Source organism: Rhea pennata, chromosome 1 (genome assembly GCF_028389875.1).
Source record: "Rhea pennata isolate bPtePen1 chromosome 1, bPtePen1.pri, whole genome shotgun sequence".
In the NCBI taxonomy this organism is placed as follows: Eukaryota; Metazoa; Chordata; class Aves; order Rheiformes; family Rheidae; genus Rhea; species Rhea pennata.
This window is the reverse complement of record NC_084663.1, coordinates 144,616,710-144,634,029: the sequence shown is the minus strand read 5'-3', so window position 1 is coordinate 144,634,029 and position 17,320 is coordinate 144,616,710. Positions and strand designations below refer to the sequence as shown.

The 17,320-nt window shown below is 41.9% G+C and overlaps 1 protein-coding gene across 1 annotated transcript in view; it reads right to left on the bottom strand.

The window, feature by feature from the left end:
• CYFIP1 (cytoplasmic FMR1 interacting protein 1) overlaps nucleotides 1-10,244 on the bottom strand; it is a 76,618-nt gene extending 66,374 nt beyond the window's left edge. The window contains exon 1 of the mRNA XM_062601565.1: nucleotides 10,135-10,244. The gene's annotated coding sequence lies outside the window, so the exon portion shown is untranslated. The remainder of the gene's footprint in view (nucleotides 1-10,134) is intronic.
• Between the last annotated feature and the right edge of the window lie 7,076 nt (nucleotides 10,245-17,320).

The window sequence follows — 17,320 nt, the reverse complement described above, 5'->3', positions numbered from 1 at the left end:
GACAGGATATGATGATGAAAATCAGAAAAAATTTGCTTGTAGCAAATAAAGAGGAGGAAAAGAAGCATATCCTTCACAAAGGAGGAACAAAGATGTTCAGCAGCCCATCCATAGCATAGTAGAGAGAAATTAAAACAGGGACAACTTTTAAGAGCTGACCGAACGGTCTGCTGAACTGGGGCCTACGGCAGCAATCTCAGCAACCTCTGTCGGAATTAATGACAACATCCCACTGGAATAGGCTTGGTCCACGTAGCAGAGTAACCCCGCTTCATTAGAAAGTTAAGTTTTATCCCCGAGCAACACAACATTTTCACGTTCCCTCTGTTCCACTGCGTCATTCTTCTGTAGTACTGGCTTACAGAAAATAGATCAATTAAGGCATTTTTCTGTGAAGAATTAGTTGATTCAATATTCCCAATAGAGTTCCTCCTCATTAGAGAGCAGTTAAGCTGTTGAGACTCTGATCACAAAAGGCTCTTACGAAGACCAGAGCTCCAGGAACAGATTTTCTCTTCAAAGAACAGAACAGCAACGACTGTAACAGCCAGTGCTCTGTCAAACTTCCAGATCTCCCTCAATTTTCACTTAAATGTAATTTCCATCCTGTTTTAAATTAATTAAATCTTAACAGCACCAGCTGATCAGCTACGTTCCTATCAATTCAGATTGAACTGACAGCATTTTAACAAAACAGTGACCCAAGAGCTTCAGAGAACGGTAGTACGCTGTATATTCTCCCTTTGAATGCTCTTTTTCAGTGCCTCGGATGACAGAATCTGCCTTTTTGTAAAGAGGATTAATTTAACATATTCTTTTCAGGATTTAAGCTTTTCTTAGTTTCTAAGCAACAGATTTGCATACGCTGAAACAACAAAGAAAAATGCTTTTTACATAATTTATCAACCTACATGATTAAAGTAGAAGACAGAAGAAAGCAAACAGCAACTGATGGCCCTTTGTGCAGCAGATTTGACATCCAGTGGAGCTTTCAAAAATAAGCCTGTAATTGTAACAAAAGGGCTCAACAGGCGTAAAAGGAAAAACAAGTTATAGCACTGAATTACACCTTTCCAGCAGCCTAGCAAAACCCAAAAGAATAGTTACATAATGGAGAAAAATCATTCATCCTACTGTGGGATAGCACGGCTCACATTAACTGCTCTGCCCTGGCACAGGAAGGGTCTAGCAGAAACAGCAGACTTCAGGAAGCAGATGCAGATTTGAAGGAAAGCATAAAGCACAGAAAAAAGAAAAAAAAAAAAAACTTTGGGGGGAAATAGCAACTCCCCAAACTAAAAGTGCTCCACACACAGTCACAAATGGACTTTTTTACACGACTTTATTCATTAGGATCAGCTTACATTACTACCTATCCATTTTCTGTACACTGCAGATAAATGTCACACAAAACAGTTATTTAGGTAAATGTCACACAAAACAGAGTTATTTACACCTACACAGACACACTTCTTTAAACGAGCAACATCTACAACATAAGTATCCAATCCAGGTTCAAATTCCCGGTGATGCAGCCATCTAATCACCTCCAAAGCTGGACTCTGTGCAGTACCAGGTACTTTGGCAGACAATTAAAGCACTATTTACATTACCCCAAAGCTCTGCTTTCATGAACCAGTATTGTTACTCCCTCCCTCCCACACCATAAGGGCGGTCAGGAGGACACATCGCTGCCAACACTGCTTTCCTTTAGATAAAATGGTTAGCTGACACACCAACCACCAGCAGTCAGCTGAAAATCGGTCACGCTTGCCAAGTAGTTAAGGGCATTGTTCCATTTCAACATCCTCAACAAATTCAAGCACATTTTTATTTACTGGGAGGATATATACCCTATTATCATCACAGCAGTTCATGAATGGGAATGCTTAAGGCTTTCTGGCAAAAACCTGTATTGCAATTGGTGAGCCAAGGTAGGACAGAATGTTCTTTCCTGAAGGCTGCAACTAGGCACAAGTTTAATAGCTACTTTTAAAAAATATCTATAGATAAACTCCTCTATATTACAGTGTCTTAGGACATTCCTGTATTACCTCTAGGGCATCCTACATCATCTCCCAAAATTAAAGAACAATCCTGCAACTGCAGCAGTTCTGTATCTCAGCACGTTATTGGAATCACTGTAATCTCGCCAGCAGATTTCTGTAAGAGTGGGTTTACTTTCTTACACTCTGCTAGCAGCCAGCTCTAGCATGTAGATGAGTAGTATGGATGAAGCCTACATCCTAGTTCGATAGCGGTAATTATGCAGTGGATGATGCACTAAGTCATCACAAGGTATTTCAGTATGCAGCCTGGCTACAACTACATGCAGTATCTTTCCACAGCTTGACGTTCTGGGAGGGGGGAGATGCAACACTGACAATAAAACCTAAGTCAGGCACTATCCCTATGCAGGAATATCATGTGCAATGTGACATACACGTTTTAGAAATGGGGAACTGACTCTGCTCGCCTCCACTCCTTTTGTTTGAGAATCCGTCTCAAGGAGATGGCAGAAGCTTAACGCCGAACAGCTCTATCGAAAGGAATCCCACGCATGCGAACAAGGAGGGAGAGCCGGTAACTGCAGCTTAGTCAGCAGAACACAATTCCCCCTGCAACGGCACTGGTGCTCCAAGAATTTAGGAGGGTGGAGTATTTTGTTAAATCTGTGTAGCTAAGCTTGAAGCCAAAAGCGTAATTCTCTGGTATCAAAAAAGATCTGCCATTGGTAGGGCCTGATGGCTGTGGTGGTTCGCACTGATTTGCTAATTAATTTTTAGAGAGCTGCACTGACCTTCTTTTCTTCTCACTCCCTTTGCTCCTCCTCTCCCCTGCTGCTTTGGTCCTCTCTTCTCACTTCGCTTCTTTCACCACTTTGCAGTCCTGCTGCACTATCTCCTCCAGCTGTCCTCAGAGGATGCTTCTTCCACATTTCTGTTTGAGAGTCCTCCTGCTACTGCTCTGCCACACACGTACACCAGGAACCAACGCAGCATGGCATCACTTTGGGCAAGCCCAAAACGTTGAGACTGATCAGGTCTGACCTACAGCTTCACTTTATAGAGTACTTGCTCATGTAGATACTATTTTTTCTGGAAAGCTTATTAGCTAACACTGCTGTGTGCACAGAATTTATGGCATGTTCAACAGGGTGCAAAAAGCTTACTTGGTTGCCAGCAAGGACAAGATTACCAATTTCAGGATTCTGCAAAAATACAGAAAAAAGCAGCAAGAAAAATAACAACCCCAGGAAGAAGGAGGGGAAACATGGGCACACAGCATTAATCTGCTATTCCTCAGATGATAACCTGGAAAAAAAAATACTACTATGACAGGTTGCTCATGTACTACCTATCTCTCAAACACAGGTTTGGAACAGCATCAGTCTGTCACGTTACAAATGAGAGAAAGAGACAGTGAGATTGGGAGAAAGGCAAATTTTTGGCATCCTTAAATTTCAACCCAACAATAATAAACCCCCTCTGCTTTAGACATGCTGCTTACTTAAGCATGGAAATTTGAGTTATAATTTTGTTTTTTAAAAATAAAGTCAGAAAGTGCTTTTGTCTCGGGGGGTTTCCATTTGTCCTTCCGAGCAAATGGAGGTGGTCGCCCCGCGCCTTGCGGCTTCTTGGCGGAGCTCCCCCCAGGCTGCCGGCAGCGGCTCGGCCAGCAGCTGCCGGCGAGGGACAGGCTGCCTCGACCCACAGCAGCTGAGAATTTCAGCTGTACAGGGCCTTCGCGTTGTGCGCCAACGTGCAGCCCCAGCTGACAGGGCAGAGATCAATGTTATCCGGTTCTACTCAATGCAAACCTGTGGTTGAAACCCTGGCTTCAGCACCAACTTATTCAAGGGTTTAAAAAACAAATAAGGTCTTTAATAATGACTATTTTAAAAGACTGCACACTGTCATTCTCTCTCCTTCTTCCCGCCTGTAAGTATTTATTAAATCAACACTGCAATACATTGGATGACCTCCATTTAAGCAACAAAAAATTTACACTGCTCTGTCTGAAAAATAAAATGGAAGATATTTCAGTCAAATTGGTGCATTTATGATTTAAAATCCAATGCAGTACAAAAAATAACAAAAAAATAAGATAATAAGTTATAATTGAATCCTTCCTGTAAAACAAAATAAGGAAATACTATAGCACAGGGTGGAGGAGAAAGAGGAAATAAACAATTTTTACCAGTGCATTAAGCTTTCATTCTCCTCTAAATAAGCTCATGATCCATAACGTTTTATCCTTTCATTTGTATACAATAAACAAAAATACGCAGCTTAAGTGAAAATTCTTCAAAGGTTTTTCTTCCCGGTAAGCATCCGTACCTACTTAGCCTGAGCAGCGTATCATGACAGTCTACCTGAACTTTACACTCACAACACAAAATTCAGCACGCTCTCCTTACCGCTTTAATACACGCCAGCGAATTCTTAAAGCAATGAGAACCCTAAGACAAGACGACAAGGCAGTTTCAGGTCTGCTCTGCTCTCACCTTTGCTTCCTTCGGGAGAGCGCTGCAGCGGCCTAACGCCGCCAACCGTTCGTAGAAGCGCAGCCACCGAGCAAGCAAAAGTCTCTGCGCTCTCTGAAGTCTTAGGATGCCTTTTGGGGAAGGGGGGAGGGGAGGAGAAAAGCCAGCTCTGTTCCAAGTCAGCAGTGCTTGACTCTGAAAGTCAAAATATTTAACGGCAATTTTACATTATTTTTTTCCATACTGCGTGGAACTTTAAATCGCCACCTACTTTCAAACGCAGAAAGAGTACCAGTTTGACTAAAATACCTTCCAATTTATTTTTCAGATAGAGCACTGTACGTGTTTTTTTTTTTTTTTTTTTTTTTGTTGTTGTTGTTGTTGTTGTTGTTGTTGTTGTTGTTCAATGGACTTTAAGTGACCTTGTTTGGTCATCTCATTTCCTCCTGATCAACACTCCCGCAAAGCCGGCCTGTGGAAACCAATCCCACGACAGGCCCGCCGACACACACACACTATTAAACTGGGAAAACCTTACTATATATTACGATTAAACCGGGAAAACCCACCTCCCAGCGTCTGGCCCACCCACGCACCTGCACCCCACGCCACGTAACCGGCCGCTCAGGCAGGGGCACGCGCTAATCGGGGGCGAGGGGACCCCGCAGCCTGGGCGCACGCGTCGCACGGGCGCAAAACCAGAGGTGCCGCCTCCCCGCAAGCCGCTGTTAGGCCACTGCTTGAAATAAGAACAGCGTTAAGGTTGAAAGGAGCGGTAACTTCCTTCCTAGGGTTTAGCAGCACCCACTCTCCGGGCAAGGGGAGCCGCTCTAAATCGCTAAAGACACCTAAATGTCTAAAGACACCTCCCGCGGCAGGGCGCCCAACCCAGAAACGCGCGCGTGGAGCCCCGCAAGCACTGCCCAGCTCAAGTCACGTCCACGTCTCCCAGGCTATGGGGACAGGTCCAACGAGGACCTCGTTGCAGGATGCCAAGGACCCGACGCTGGCTGAAGCCAGATGTGCAAGCACCGCGCGAGTGCCGCTCTTCGCACGGTCCCCCAGCAGACCATGCCCCCCAAAAGGGGACCACCACCTCCCGCCGGGTGCTGCAGAGCTGGGGCCTCCCCAGCTACCTTTGCACCCAGCTCCACTGCAGGTGATTTTAAATCACCTCCCTACTATGGTCTTTTCCTAGGAGGGCTACACAGCTATAAAATCACTTGTTATTCTGCTGATGGTCAGCCCAGCGCGTGTGTAAGCATCCATCATGGAGCCGTTTTTCTGTAGAGATGACAAACAGCCTAGCAATTATTCGTACCACATCCATTTTTACCATGACCCTACTTTTTCCAGATAGCAGAAACCTCAGACTGTCCTATTTCCCCCCAAAACAGAGTTGTTTGAAGCCAGCATCTTTTCTACAATGCAAATATTTATGAATCTGCATATATTTATACATGTAACACAAGTAAACAGCAAAAAGTACATACTGACATTGAGGAAAGTCTTTTCAGTCCTGTAAAGAAAAATGAACTTCAAGTTTTTTCTGTGGGTGTGTTTAAGAAAGACAAGAAGCAACTTCCCAAAAGATTAGTTACAGCATTTCTTGGTGCCAACAGATGGAAAGATTATCTGTCAGTTTGCACCTTCTGCCTTCCTCAAGAAAGTTTCATCAACGCATCATATGTTCATTTTACTACTAGAAATTTAGTAATCTGTAATAGAAATTACAGATGATGTGGATTAACTCAAGTATATTTAAAGCAAGCAGACCAACACACATTCTCACCTACCAGCACCACACAGCAAAGTGTACCCTTGAACCCCACAAATGTCAGCTTTTAAGGCCAAATATACTAAAGAAGCCACATAAATTGATTAGTAGTTAGCTTTAGATTAGCAGATTTGGTAGTCAGATTAGTTTAGTAGTTTAAAATATAAGTATCATTAACTAAATTCTCAGTAAGATTTGTGGGTAAATAATCATATTTCATTATTTTAAAGTGCCTATCTTCCTCGCTACTGTGTCAGAGCTACCTACATGCACAAAGAGAGACCAATATACATGGCCTTATTTGTTATGTATTGAAATAACAATGTAGTGAAACACTGTAAAACCCACTGAGAGAATAAGGCAGTTTAGACCGTCAGAAGTCACTTAGAACAAGTCCCCTGTTACAAATACCAATAGTTTTGAAATCTGTTTTCTTTCCTGTTTGCTCTTAAATTATAGACTAATACAATTGAGGGTTCTGAGGTATCTCAGAACCATTTAAATGAATCATATTCCCAAGTGCATCCATTTATTCCTCCGACCCGTTTCCACTGGCCATTCATACATAGCTTGTGTCAAGTTTCTCCAGCATCCCCTATAGGAAAACAAGCACTTAACCTGGTTCAAGAATAATCACTTACTTGGCTGGAACTTGCCATGGTAACCATAGCTATTTAAAAATATATAAACAATAAAAATTCAGAAATCCACACTATCACAGTTTCAACAGAAGCCAAATCAACCATATGATTGACTTCCGATTCCCTATGGTGTAACACGCTGCCTGACATCAAAGTTTACTTTACTTGTTGGTGCAGTAATCGAACCACATTAAGAAATTACTCTCAAAATGCAGAGGAATGACTGTAAAATGAAACTATCTTGACTCACCACAAAAGGATATCTGGAAATTATCCTAGAACTATTTTTCTGCTGTACAGCACTGCAAGTTATTCTAGCAACTTTCACGCAAAGGATGAATAAAAGTGAATGCGAGAGAACAAAACCCTTCACAAAACTCCTTTTATCTTACATAACTTCATAACCCCAATCCAACTGCTCAGATGTTTTCATCCTTTAAGCAAGCCTTAGTCTGAATATCTTTAAAAGCTTTGAGAAATTAAACAAAAAATAAAAGTCAGCTGATTCTGAAAACAGAGTTCTAAGAAGATTTTGAATCCTGCTCTAGGGAACTGAAGTCACCTTCCAAGCCACCTTTCCTCTCAGGAAGGATAAACAAAGCAGTAACCAAAATAAGGTGGATCTCAGACAAATTTCTAACATAAAACACACAGTTAAAATAGGTATCTGTTCATTCTTTAATGACATTTTAAGGTATATATAGAGGGTCGAGAGAGTTTGTGGGTTCAAGCCACGGGGCAGATTTCTACCTCAAGAAAATCAAAAAAAGAAAGAACATTTTTGATATTACATGTACGTAAGTATATTAAATAACTACACATTTTTGTAAAGTCAAACAGCAAAGAGTTAAGAAATTAAGAGTTTGGATTGTTTGTGGAACATTCATTTTCTCTTAGTACAGACTTATTACAATTTATGCAGTTCAGCTCCTCTTAGTAGATACTGCAATATTTAAACCTCAGAAATTTTATGTTAACTCTACTAAACACATGTCAAATGCTACTTCTCTACCCTCTCTCATGATCATAACCCTCAGCAGTAATCAACCAAATCCAAGGTCAGTGAACAAAATGCACAAGGTCTTTTTAAACTTCAGTACTGGAGTTTTGTCCATTTTGTCTGTTTTTCTTAAGATTCTGGGCTTTTACTTCCTTCTAAATAATAGTAACACTAATAATAATTCAGGTCTAACAATCTGAAAGCCACAAAAGTACAACTGCGATTTTTTAATCAACCACATCATTGTCCTTACAAGAAAAAAAAATCCAAGGTGCTTTTACAGAGAAATATTACTGTAAATTTCTTAGTAGACAAGATGAGTGAGCTTTAATGATACTGCAATTAAGCCTTCCAACTGTACCCTGAATTTTCCAAATACCTCCTCCCCCCTCCTGGGAACTAGGGAAAGAACGGCTGCCTAGACCAGCTAGACTTCACAGGCAAGTTAATTTGAAATGCTTAAAGAGCCTTTTATATAAGGTCAGGAGGAACTGTGTTAAAAAAAATATATATATAGTTTTTAAAGGGGCAAAAGTAGGACTTAGATAAATCCAAGAACTAGACAGGATGTTGCTGTGAGGACCAACAACATAGGTTCAAGCCTACAGCTCAGAGATGCTCAGCCTGAGCATAAAACAGTTTGTAAATATGCAATTAATATAAACATAAACCAAAAACTGTGAAGTTATGTCATGGTATTATTAAAGTCTCCATTTGAAAAACATACTGACCAATAACACTGTATGCATAAATTTTCAGTAAGTTTACTGTAATAAAGCTTTGGCAAATAAGGAAACAAAATGCATTAAGGACCAGAGATGCTCATTAGAGAACCTAAACTTTACATCTCCCAGTTGGTGTTGGACCTTCTAATTAAGGAAAAATTCTTCTAGACACCTTTCCTCTCCCCTCCAACGTGTGTGCTCCAGCATCCACTTCAGGCAGATCCACTATGTTTCACAACGACGACTACTGCCTTGTGATATGCTTCCCTGACACAAATGACGATTTACATGTCTAAACACTACTCAAACCCATCACCAAAAGGTGCAAGAATAAAAATTAAGGCAGTGAGAGCTAGAAAGGTAAAAACTATTAACAGGCTGCCTGATGAACTAGGGAAACATATGAAATGCCATTTCAGTGTTAATCTGTTTGTTCATCATAGACACATACAGAAGGTGCAGGGTTACCAGAATGCCTACCAAGGAGTTACGTACTTACATTGCTACTCTCGCTACAATGTAGTTATTTTAATTAGAGAATACTCAACTTCCTCAAAAGTCCTACTCCAGTTATTTAGATGCTCCGTCACCTTCTTCAACTGAGATGTGGGATGAATTTGCACAAGGATTCTTATTATTTTCCACCTAATCTGCTGCTGAATGCCGGACCACACTGGAAGCGAAGCTCTAACAAATCCCTGTATTGCAAACAAACACACGGGCTCCATGCGAGAGGACAACTAAAACCCCACACAACAAACAGACTTAAAACCACCCTCAAGTAATTCGCTACGAGGATTTACACGCTTTTTTGGCCCATCCCCGAAGCGGCAGCCTGCCTGCCCGCTGCGGGTTTGCAGTTCCCCGTCAGGGCAGTGCCGCATCTTCTCCCCCAGACCCTGCCGTGGGCCCGCGGCGGAGGGGCGTCTCTCGGGGCGTGAATCAGCACACGCTCCTCGGGGCCATATACATACATAGAGATATATATATACACACACATATATATGTAGGCACACACATATACATACATATCTGTATCCACTATACATACGTACGCATATCCACGAATACATACAAACCCACTATATACACACATCCATAAATATATACACGTCTTCTCTCTCTATATATATACACACACATTATACATATATATATATATGTACACACGCACGTCCACGAATATATACACATATCCTCTATGTATACGCACATTATATGCACACTATACACACAGCCGAGTGCACCTCACCACGCAGCCAGCAGCACGGATTTACCATCTCCAGCACCCAGAGAACAGCAGGCGCTTCTGCCGCCTCCCAGGAGGCGCCCGACAGCCCCGGAGCCGCGGCCGCTCACGCGAGCGGCTTCACGCGCGCCCCACGCACACGCAGGCGGCGGCGGCACCGCGCCGGCTTCCAGCAAGGCCCGCGCGCAGCCCCCGGGCCCGCGCGCGCCCCGCCGCCCGCGCCACCCGCGCCCGCGCCCGCGGAGCCGCCGCTCACCCGCTGCCCGCCGGCCGCCCGCCGACGAGGGGCTCGGCTCGGCTCGGCTCGGCTCGGCTCGGCTCGGCTCGGCTCGCCGCGGCCCGGGCTGGGTTCGGCCCGGCGGCGCCTCTGCCTGGGCCGCGCCTGGCCGGGAGTTTCCTGTCTGAGTCACTTCGCCTGGGAACTGCGCAGGGAAACACCCTTCCTGCCGCCGCCGCCGCCGCCGCCGCGCCAGCTCCTCCTCCCGCCGCCCCATCCCAGACCTGCCGCCGCCCCAGGCTCCCGCCCGGCCCCGCCGCCGCCGCCTCCCGCCGCGCTGCAGGCGCGGGGCGGCCGCGGGCACCTCGGCTGCCGCCGGGCGATGTCTCTCCCCCTCCCCACATACACCCTTTTTTTTCTCGCTACAGCGCCGTAGGCGCTAGGTGTAAATACAGAGCGAAGCAGAGGGCGGCGACTCCTTACCTGCGTGCGAAGCCAGAGCGGGCCTGGCTTGGTGCTCCGCCACATGCGAGGGACTCGCCGGAAAACCCTTTAAAACGTTACCTCGGGACGGTGCTCGCGTGCGCCTCTTCCCTAGGCGAAACGCCACTGCTAAGTGAAGCTAAAAATAGACAAAAAGGCTGACTTGACTCTGAACAACCTCCGAATTTTGTTTTTTCCGAAAAACAGCATCATGTATATGCTTGTCTGTTTTTAAATGTACTTACCCTTTTCACATTTTCCTTTTATTTCACTCTGTTTTTGTTCTGTTTCTTAAATTAAGCTTCATCTACTTTACATTGTACCACAAAAGCAAACAACTTCTTCATTTAAGTTTGTCATTGAAACTGGTCCTCCTATCTACTATTCTACTATCTACCCTATCACCTAGGGATTACGATCAATTCAAAATACGGAAAAAGTTAGAATTTTTTGGAAGCTTCCTGAAAGCTTATTTTCTTGCTCATTTCACTACTTTAAGTTGCATTCAATATTTTACCTTCTTTTGAAAATCCTCCTTGCTCATTAGCAACCTGCATAATTCTGCTGTTGCAAGCAATTTTGTCATCTCTGTTTTCAACAGCTGTTGGTGAGACAGTGTGCTATTAATGCTTTCTGTGCTGAGAACAGAATAATTATTCCTTTTCTTGATCTATTGTTTTTGTCAAACAATTTGCCACTGTATTAGATTTCCCTAAAGAAACATTTTGTAATAGCATCTACAAGAAAGCCTTTGGGAAGTGGGAATACGTTGCTAAACTCACTAATTCTCATGACTTCAAGTACTGCTTTATCAGTCTATTCCACCCCTTCTACACCCTCAAGAATTGCAGCAGCTCAGGGAGAAACTATACACCATTTAAAAATGCTGTCATTACTATCTCATCATATTGATGACATACCTTCACAGTCTTTTTCTTTCTTTCTTTCCCTTTTTTTTTTTTTTTTTAACAGTGCTGCAGTTGAACTCATTGGTATATGAAACACTTTTGCTTCTAGGAGGCGGCTGGTTATTCTTCTCTGACTGCTTGTGCACATGCATAATGTATTTTGAGTACATACATCAAATGAATGAATTTCATCCATCACAGTTCCTTATCATCTTAGCCTCTAAATCCAGGTCAAGTGAAAACCGTGAAAGACTACCACAGCTGGATCCTTCAAGTTTCTGAAATGACAGCTGACGCTGTTCAGTGCAATCCCTCATATGCTCTCTTCCACAAATGGTGCTTGGAGCAATCAGGTCACTAAAGTGAAGAGTAATTCATTAAGAAGAACTTGCCTTCGTAAGATAGGATTGGGCATGTTTGCTTGTCCTGGATTAGTGCAACCTCACAGCAGCTTTATCTTAATGCAGCCACTTGGCCTAGCTCAGCAGCAAGACCTCAGTTATCAAGCCACAACAGAGCCCCCCAGGGAGGCTTGAAGCACACTGAATTTCTGCAAGGCCTGGGCAGGGGGTTGCCCCAATCAGAGCTACAAAATCTGATCAACAGCAGCTTGTCCCCACGGGAGTGTTTCTTGGCGCTCTGCGTGGGACTCCTGTACTTGCAAGAAGCCATCCAGTGCTGCTTTGCACAAAGGTCAGACGCTGCCAAGCAGCACCAGACTGCCCTAACAGTAACAACTTCTACGACTGCCTGATGGCCCAGGGTCTTGCCATGTTCCTTCTAAAGGAACAGAGAGGGCGTAGGAACTATTGCCCACTACTGGGGCAACCTGCCTTCTACTGACAATCCTGTACTCAAGTTTATAGCTACCCATAAGGTCAGAATAAAAATATTGATAATTAAGCAGCTAGTCAAGACTTACATCACTTTTCTGTTGTTTGGTATTGGCATTAAAGGACAATCACATTAAGAGAATTGGTTGTGTATGTTCTCCCATAACAGTAAGATTTGCTCATCAGAATTAATTTGGAAAGAGTCTTCACAGCATTTCAGCCAGACTCAGTTCTGAAATGCCCTACAACTGCCTTCTCATTCCACTTTTGTGCAATTTAAATACTGGGATAACAGTACTGGATTAAAGGGCTAAAATATACAGGTCTCCATGACCCACTTCTGCCATTACTTTTTCTTTCTTCTGGGCCTGACTTTGAACGCTCTTATTCACTCTTGCTACATTGAATGTGTGCTTCTTCTGGGCCTAGTTAAAGACATAAGTATCTATACATACCTGATCAAGCCATTAACTGACTTTCTATCCACTGGAAGATGGCTGTGGTTTTTATGAGGCCAGTAACTAGAATTAGAATCTCAACAGCACTTTCTGGATGATGAAAATACTTATTTTAACCTAGTATTCGAGCCCACATTGTCAGTTATCTATAGTGAGATCCATAGCATTAATGTATCGTGCTGTTGACAATTTGTGTACCCTACACCTAAACCAGATGTACATCAGATGATATGGTGGTATCAAGCTTGATCCAGTTCTTGGTTGATTAGATAAAGCCCCTGTTCAGGGCACTACAATAGATACAGATACCCCTGAGACTGTTTCCTGAATTCCTGCTATCTTCATTCCATTTGGATTTCTTTAATTGGGCTTTACAGTATTTATGCAAAATTTATGAAAGAAGAGCTTCCATAGGAATCTTTAGGTCCTGCCACTAGCTGTTTGCTATATGTAAGATGATTGTGTACTGTCTGGTTTCACATCTTTCCACTCAGATATTTTAGTGATGAGGCTTAATAGCTTATTTATACTTCCTTTACTTTTAATTCAACAGAGATCTTTTCATCCTCATAAAGGAGGTAAGACGACACAGGAAACTGTCATGACTCAATACACAAAGCCATTCATGAAGCCATGATCAGCCACGGCTGCAGTGGACCCAACAGTTGGAAACCATGCAGTGCTGCAAGCAAAGAAAATAGGTAATTGTGTAAAAATTAGTTAAAAACCAAAACCATACCTCTGGCAACATGTCAGCCACCTGTTCATACTCTGAAGGCCTGGGCAGGATTTTGGCAGAAAAAGTCAGCACAAACTTCATTTTGTATCAGATGTGGCCAATGGTTTAAAGCACAGCAAGACCACAAAAACATTATACATTCCCACACTACATACAACAAAACTTCTTGTATGCTCTCAGCAAGAGATAATCGTGTGTACAGGGCACAGTATGCAGAGAGCTTAAGCAGAAGAGACCAAGTAGCAAGCAACAGCTGTCTCGAAGAAATCTCAATGAGCAGACAGCTCAGAAAGCGAAAATCTGCCTATGGCGGGAAGCCTGGCCAGCTTACGACAAATATTAGTAACACTCCTTCCAAAAACAGACTACAGCCAAGAGCTTTCTGCTTCACAAGGCCTTATGCACATAAAAACTGATCTGGTCACCCACATCTATCTTTAACACCCCCCCCCCCCAAAAAAAAAAAAAAAAAAAAAGTTTTCATCCCCTGAGAGCACGTCACCAGTAGCACAGCTGCCAATAAAATTATGTTGCACATTTGTAATTACCACCAGCACATGATGAAATATGCTACTATCTTGATTTTCTTCCTAGTGCTGAATGCCACCATTTAAAATGGATATGAGTTTCCTAGTCCTGCTTTCCAATGCTAGACAAAAATACCATCCTCCTGTTCAGTCTCTTCTGTTGCTCCCTGCCAGCTCTGAAGGCTTGAACACTCTCCCTCTGTACAATGGGCCCATGTGCACCCACTCCGCTTTCCACGAACGCTGCATGCTGAGCTGCCAAGCACACTAGAGTCCATCCACCAACTCCCTGACAGGCATGTATGAGTATAAATCCCTCCTTGACTCTATCAGAACTTACTTTCATTTTGATCATGCAAGAAATCTGTATAGAAGACTATATAACGTGTTTGGTACTCATGATTAAAATGATGCAACTCATCATTATAACTGCCTGTTAATAGCTCAGCTAGAAGAGCAGTAGACTGAAGATCTAAAGATCCCTGGTTCAAGCCCAGGCTTCAGCAAAGGGGGTTCTTGTTGCTGCAACCCTGTCTAACATGCTCTAGGTAACCCTGCTTGAGCAGGGAGGTTGGACTAGATGATCTCCAGAGGTCCCTTCCAACCTTACCAATTCTATGATTCAATACAATCTTTAAAAGATTGTGAAAGATTGTCTTTAACTTTCTAGTCTATACAAATCATTATCAAGGCAGACAGCACTCTATTATGGATTTAGCATTGCAAGATATAGCTTGCCTTGCCCCAAATAGTTACATTCTTCCAGCTTCACAGTGTCAGGAAGTAGCATTAACAGCATCAATACACAGATCTTTTACTAGCCTGTAAATCTTTAAAAGTCTTTTAAGATTGAAAAGCAGCTCGACTGAAGGAAGGATTGTTATTATCATTATTTTTAATCAGCCTAGGATTTGGAGATGCTATCTTTAATCTATGCTACTACGGAAAACATACAATCCACAACTACTTTTTATATTTCTTGATTATACCAATAGCTTGACACAAGCAAGGGTCCTCAAGGACACTAGTTAGATAGAAGGTGACCTAGTGGTTAATTTGAGGTTATTAAAACTAAAGAACAAAGCAAGCACTAGAGAATTTTTGAAATTTTTGATAAAATTTGGCCCACAGATGACAGAAGTTTATAGGAAAGAAAGGAGAACAAAGAGAAGAACCAGACAGAGAAGAGGCTCTCTCTTAGGACTTTTATGACAGAATGAACCCAGAGTTAAAGGAAGCAAATAAATATGGAGATGATGTCTAGATGAAACTGTGACAAGATCCAATAATGCAGTATGTTCCTTCCCAAATATTTTTAGAACATCAGACATAATACCATACCTTGAATATTAGAATCGTTTCTAATACATCTAACTAAATCTTATTTTTAAGTACCCAGATCTGTGCTTGCTCTCCCCCAAAATCAGTGCTTTTATGAAAACATTTACTCTTCTCATGTACATCATTTCAAATTTTTTTTTTATCATTTTTCAAAATCCCATGCAAAGCTTTTTATGCCTTAGTATAAAGTAGGAAAATGTGGCTGAGAGCAGGACCTAAACAGTTTTTTTCTCCATCTTTTCAGGTCTTCTTGGATCAGAATATTTTATGTATGCCAATAAGCCTGATTATCTTCTTTTTCCTCTAATAATTCCTCAAAATCTTTCTCCTCATAATCATTCAAAGAATGATTTTTTAAAACTATAAAATATAATTAATTGTTTTTTATACTTTCTAGATCAGAAGCATATGAGTCAAACGACATACCTTTCCTCATTTAATATCAAAAGGCAGTCAATATTTATGACAGCTACAACCATGAGCTCAGAAAAAGATCAACTAATAATAATAATAAAAAAAAGGAAATTTTAAAAATCTGCCACCTAGTGGACTTCTTTTAAACATAATTTCGAATTAGAAGATACCTCTTAAAAGCTTAGAATGTTCAGTTTTAACATGCTTTGCTGAGTATTTTTTTTACACTTTCATTTAGCTAGACTTGATCAGATAGGAAACAAGAGACTATGACAGAGCCCACTTAAATCTATTAACACGTGCAATAAATCATACATGTTTTTCTCTAACATCTACAACGTTGCTAATTTGAAATTCCAGATGTAGGAGAAAAGCACACGCAAACATTAGGTCTCTTCCACCAAAGAGGAGACAGTCCCAAAGTCAAGATTCAAGTAAACTCAGAGATAACTGATAAAAATAGGAATTTGAAAACAGGGTAAGAAAATGGCTAGAAATAACAGACACAGAACAAAATCCAAGCAATGACACTGCTCTTTGAAGAAATCAAAAAATGTTACACAGAAATTTGAGTGAACGAATAGCTAAAATGCTCCAAAACAAAATCCTGCTTTTTCTGACTAGGGAAATGGCCATTTTAACTAATGCCAAGGAGCTGATGAAAAAGTCTTGGTGGCATCACAGGCGATACACAACAAAAGAAGGATTTATTCTTCCAAGGTTTCAAGGAAGGAGGGAGAGAGGCTGCAAGAGAGAGTCAAAGACATTCAGCAGCTGAGTCTTACTGCCCCACAAAAAGCTAAGCACCAAGGACATCCGTGACCAGAATCAGCCAGCACTGCCAGAGCCAGATTTTCCATTCTACTTTTGTGACCACGGAAGAGCAAACAAATATTGGAGGTTGGCTGAGAACCAGCATGCAGGCATCAGCAACCTCCAAGGTATATAGAAGTCTCTCTACATAAAGCAAGGTTTATTCCTAAGCAAGAATTTGGGTAAAACAGTAGAGTCCTTCACTAGCATGGGGTTCCTTCTAGCAAAATAAGTAGTTAGAACCTGTAAAGGGGTTTACTAGGAATTAGTGTTTCACCAGCATGAAGGATTTTTTCCTATCTAGCTAATATTACCCAAAGCAGGTTTTTAAAGAACAGTAATTTCACTGAAAGTAAGGTAACCACTGTACAGAAAGAAGGGGGGGGGCAGAAGCAACCACTCGTTAGATTTTTAGAAGTATATAGTACAGAATTTATATATATACTCAAAAAGTAATGAATCAGTGCAATCAAGTACTGAACTTCATAGCACAAATACACCTTTTAAAACTATTAGCTTTGAATTGAATGAGCAAGAAGCATTTAATGAAGAACATACATTGTCTGTACATGTAATAAACAACATGGAATCTCAACCAAAAGCAGTTATGGTAAACTGAAAGTGCAATTACTTCTGGTAATAGTGGTCCACCTATCACTAAAAGCATCCATTTGGAAAACTACATCATGTGATAGCAAGGATTATATAA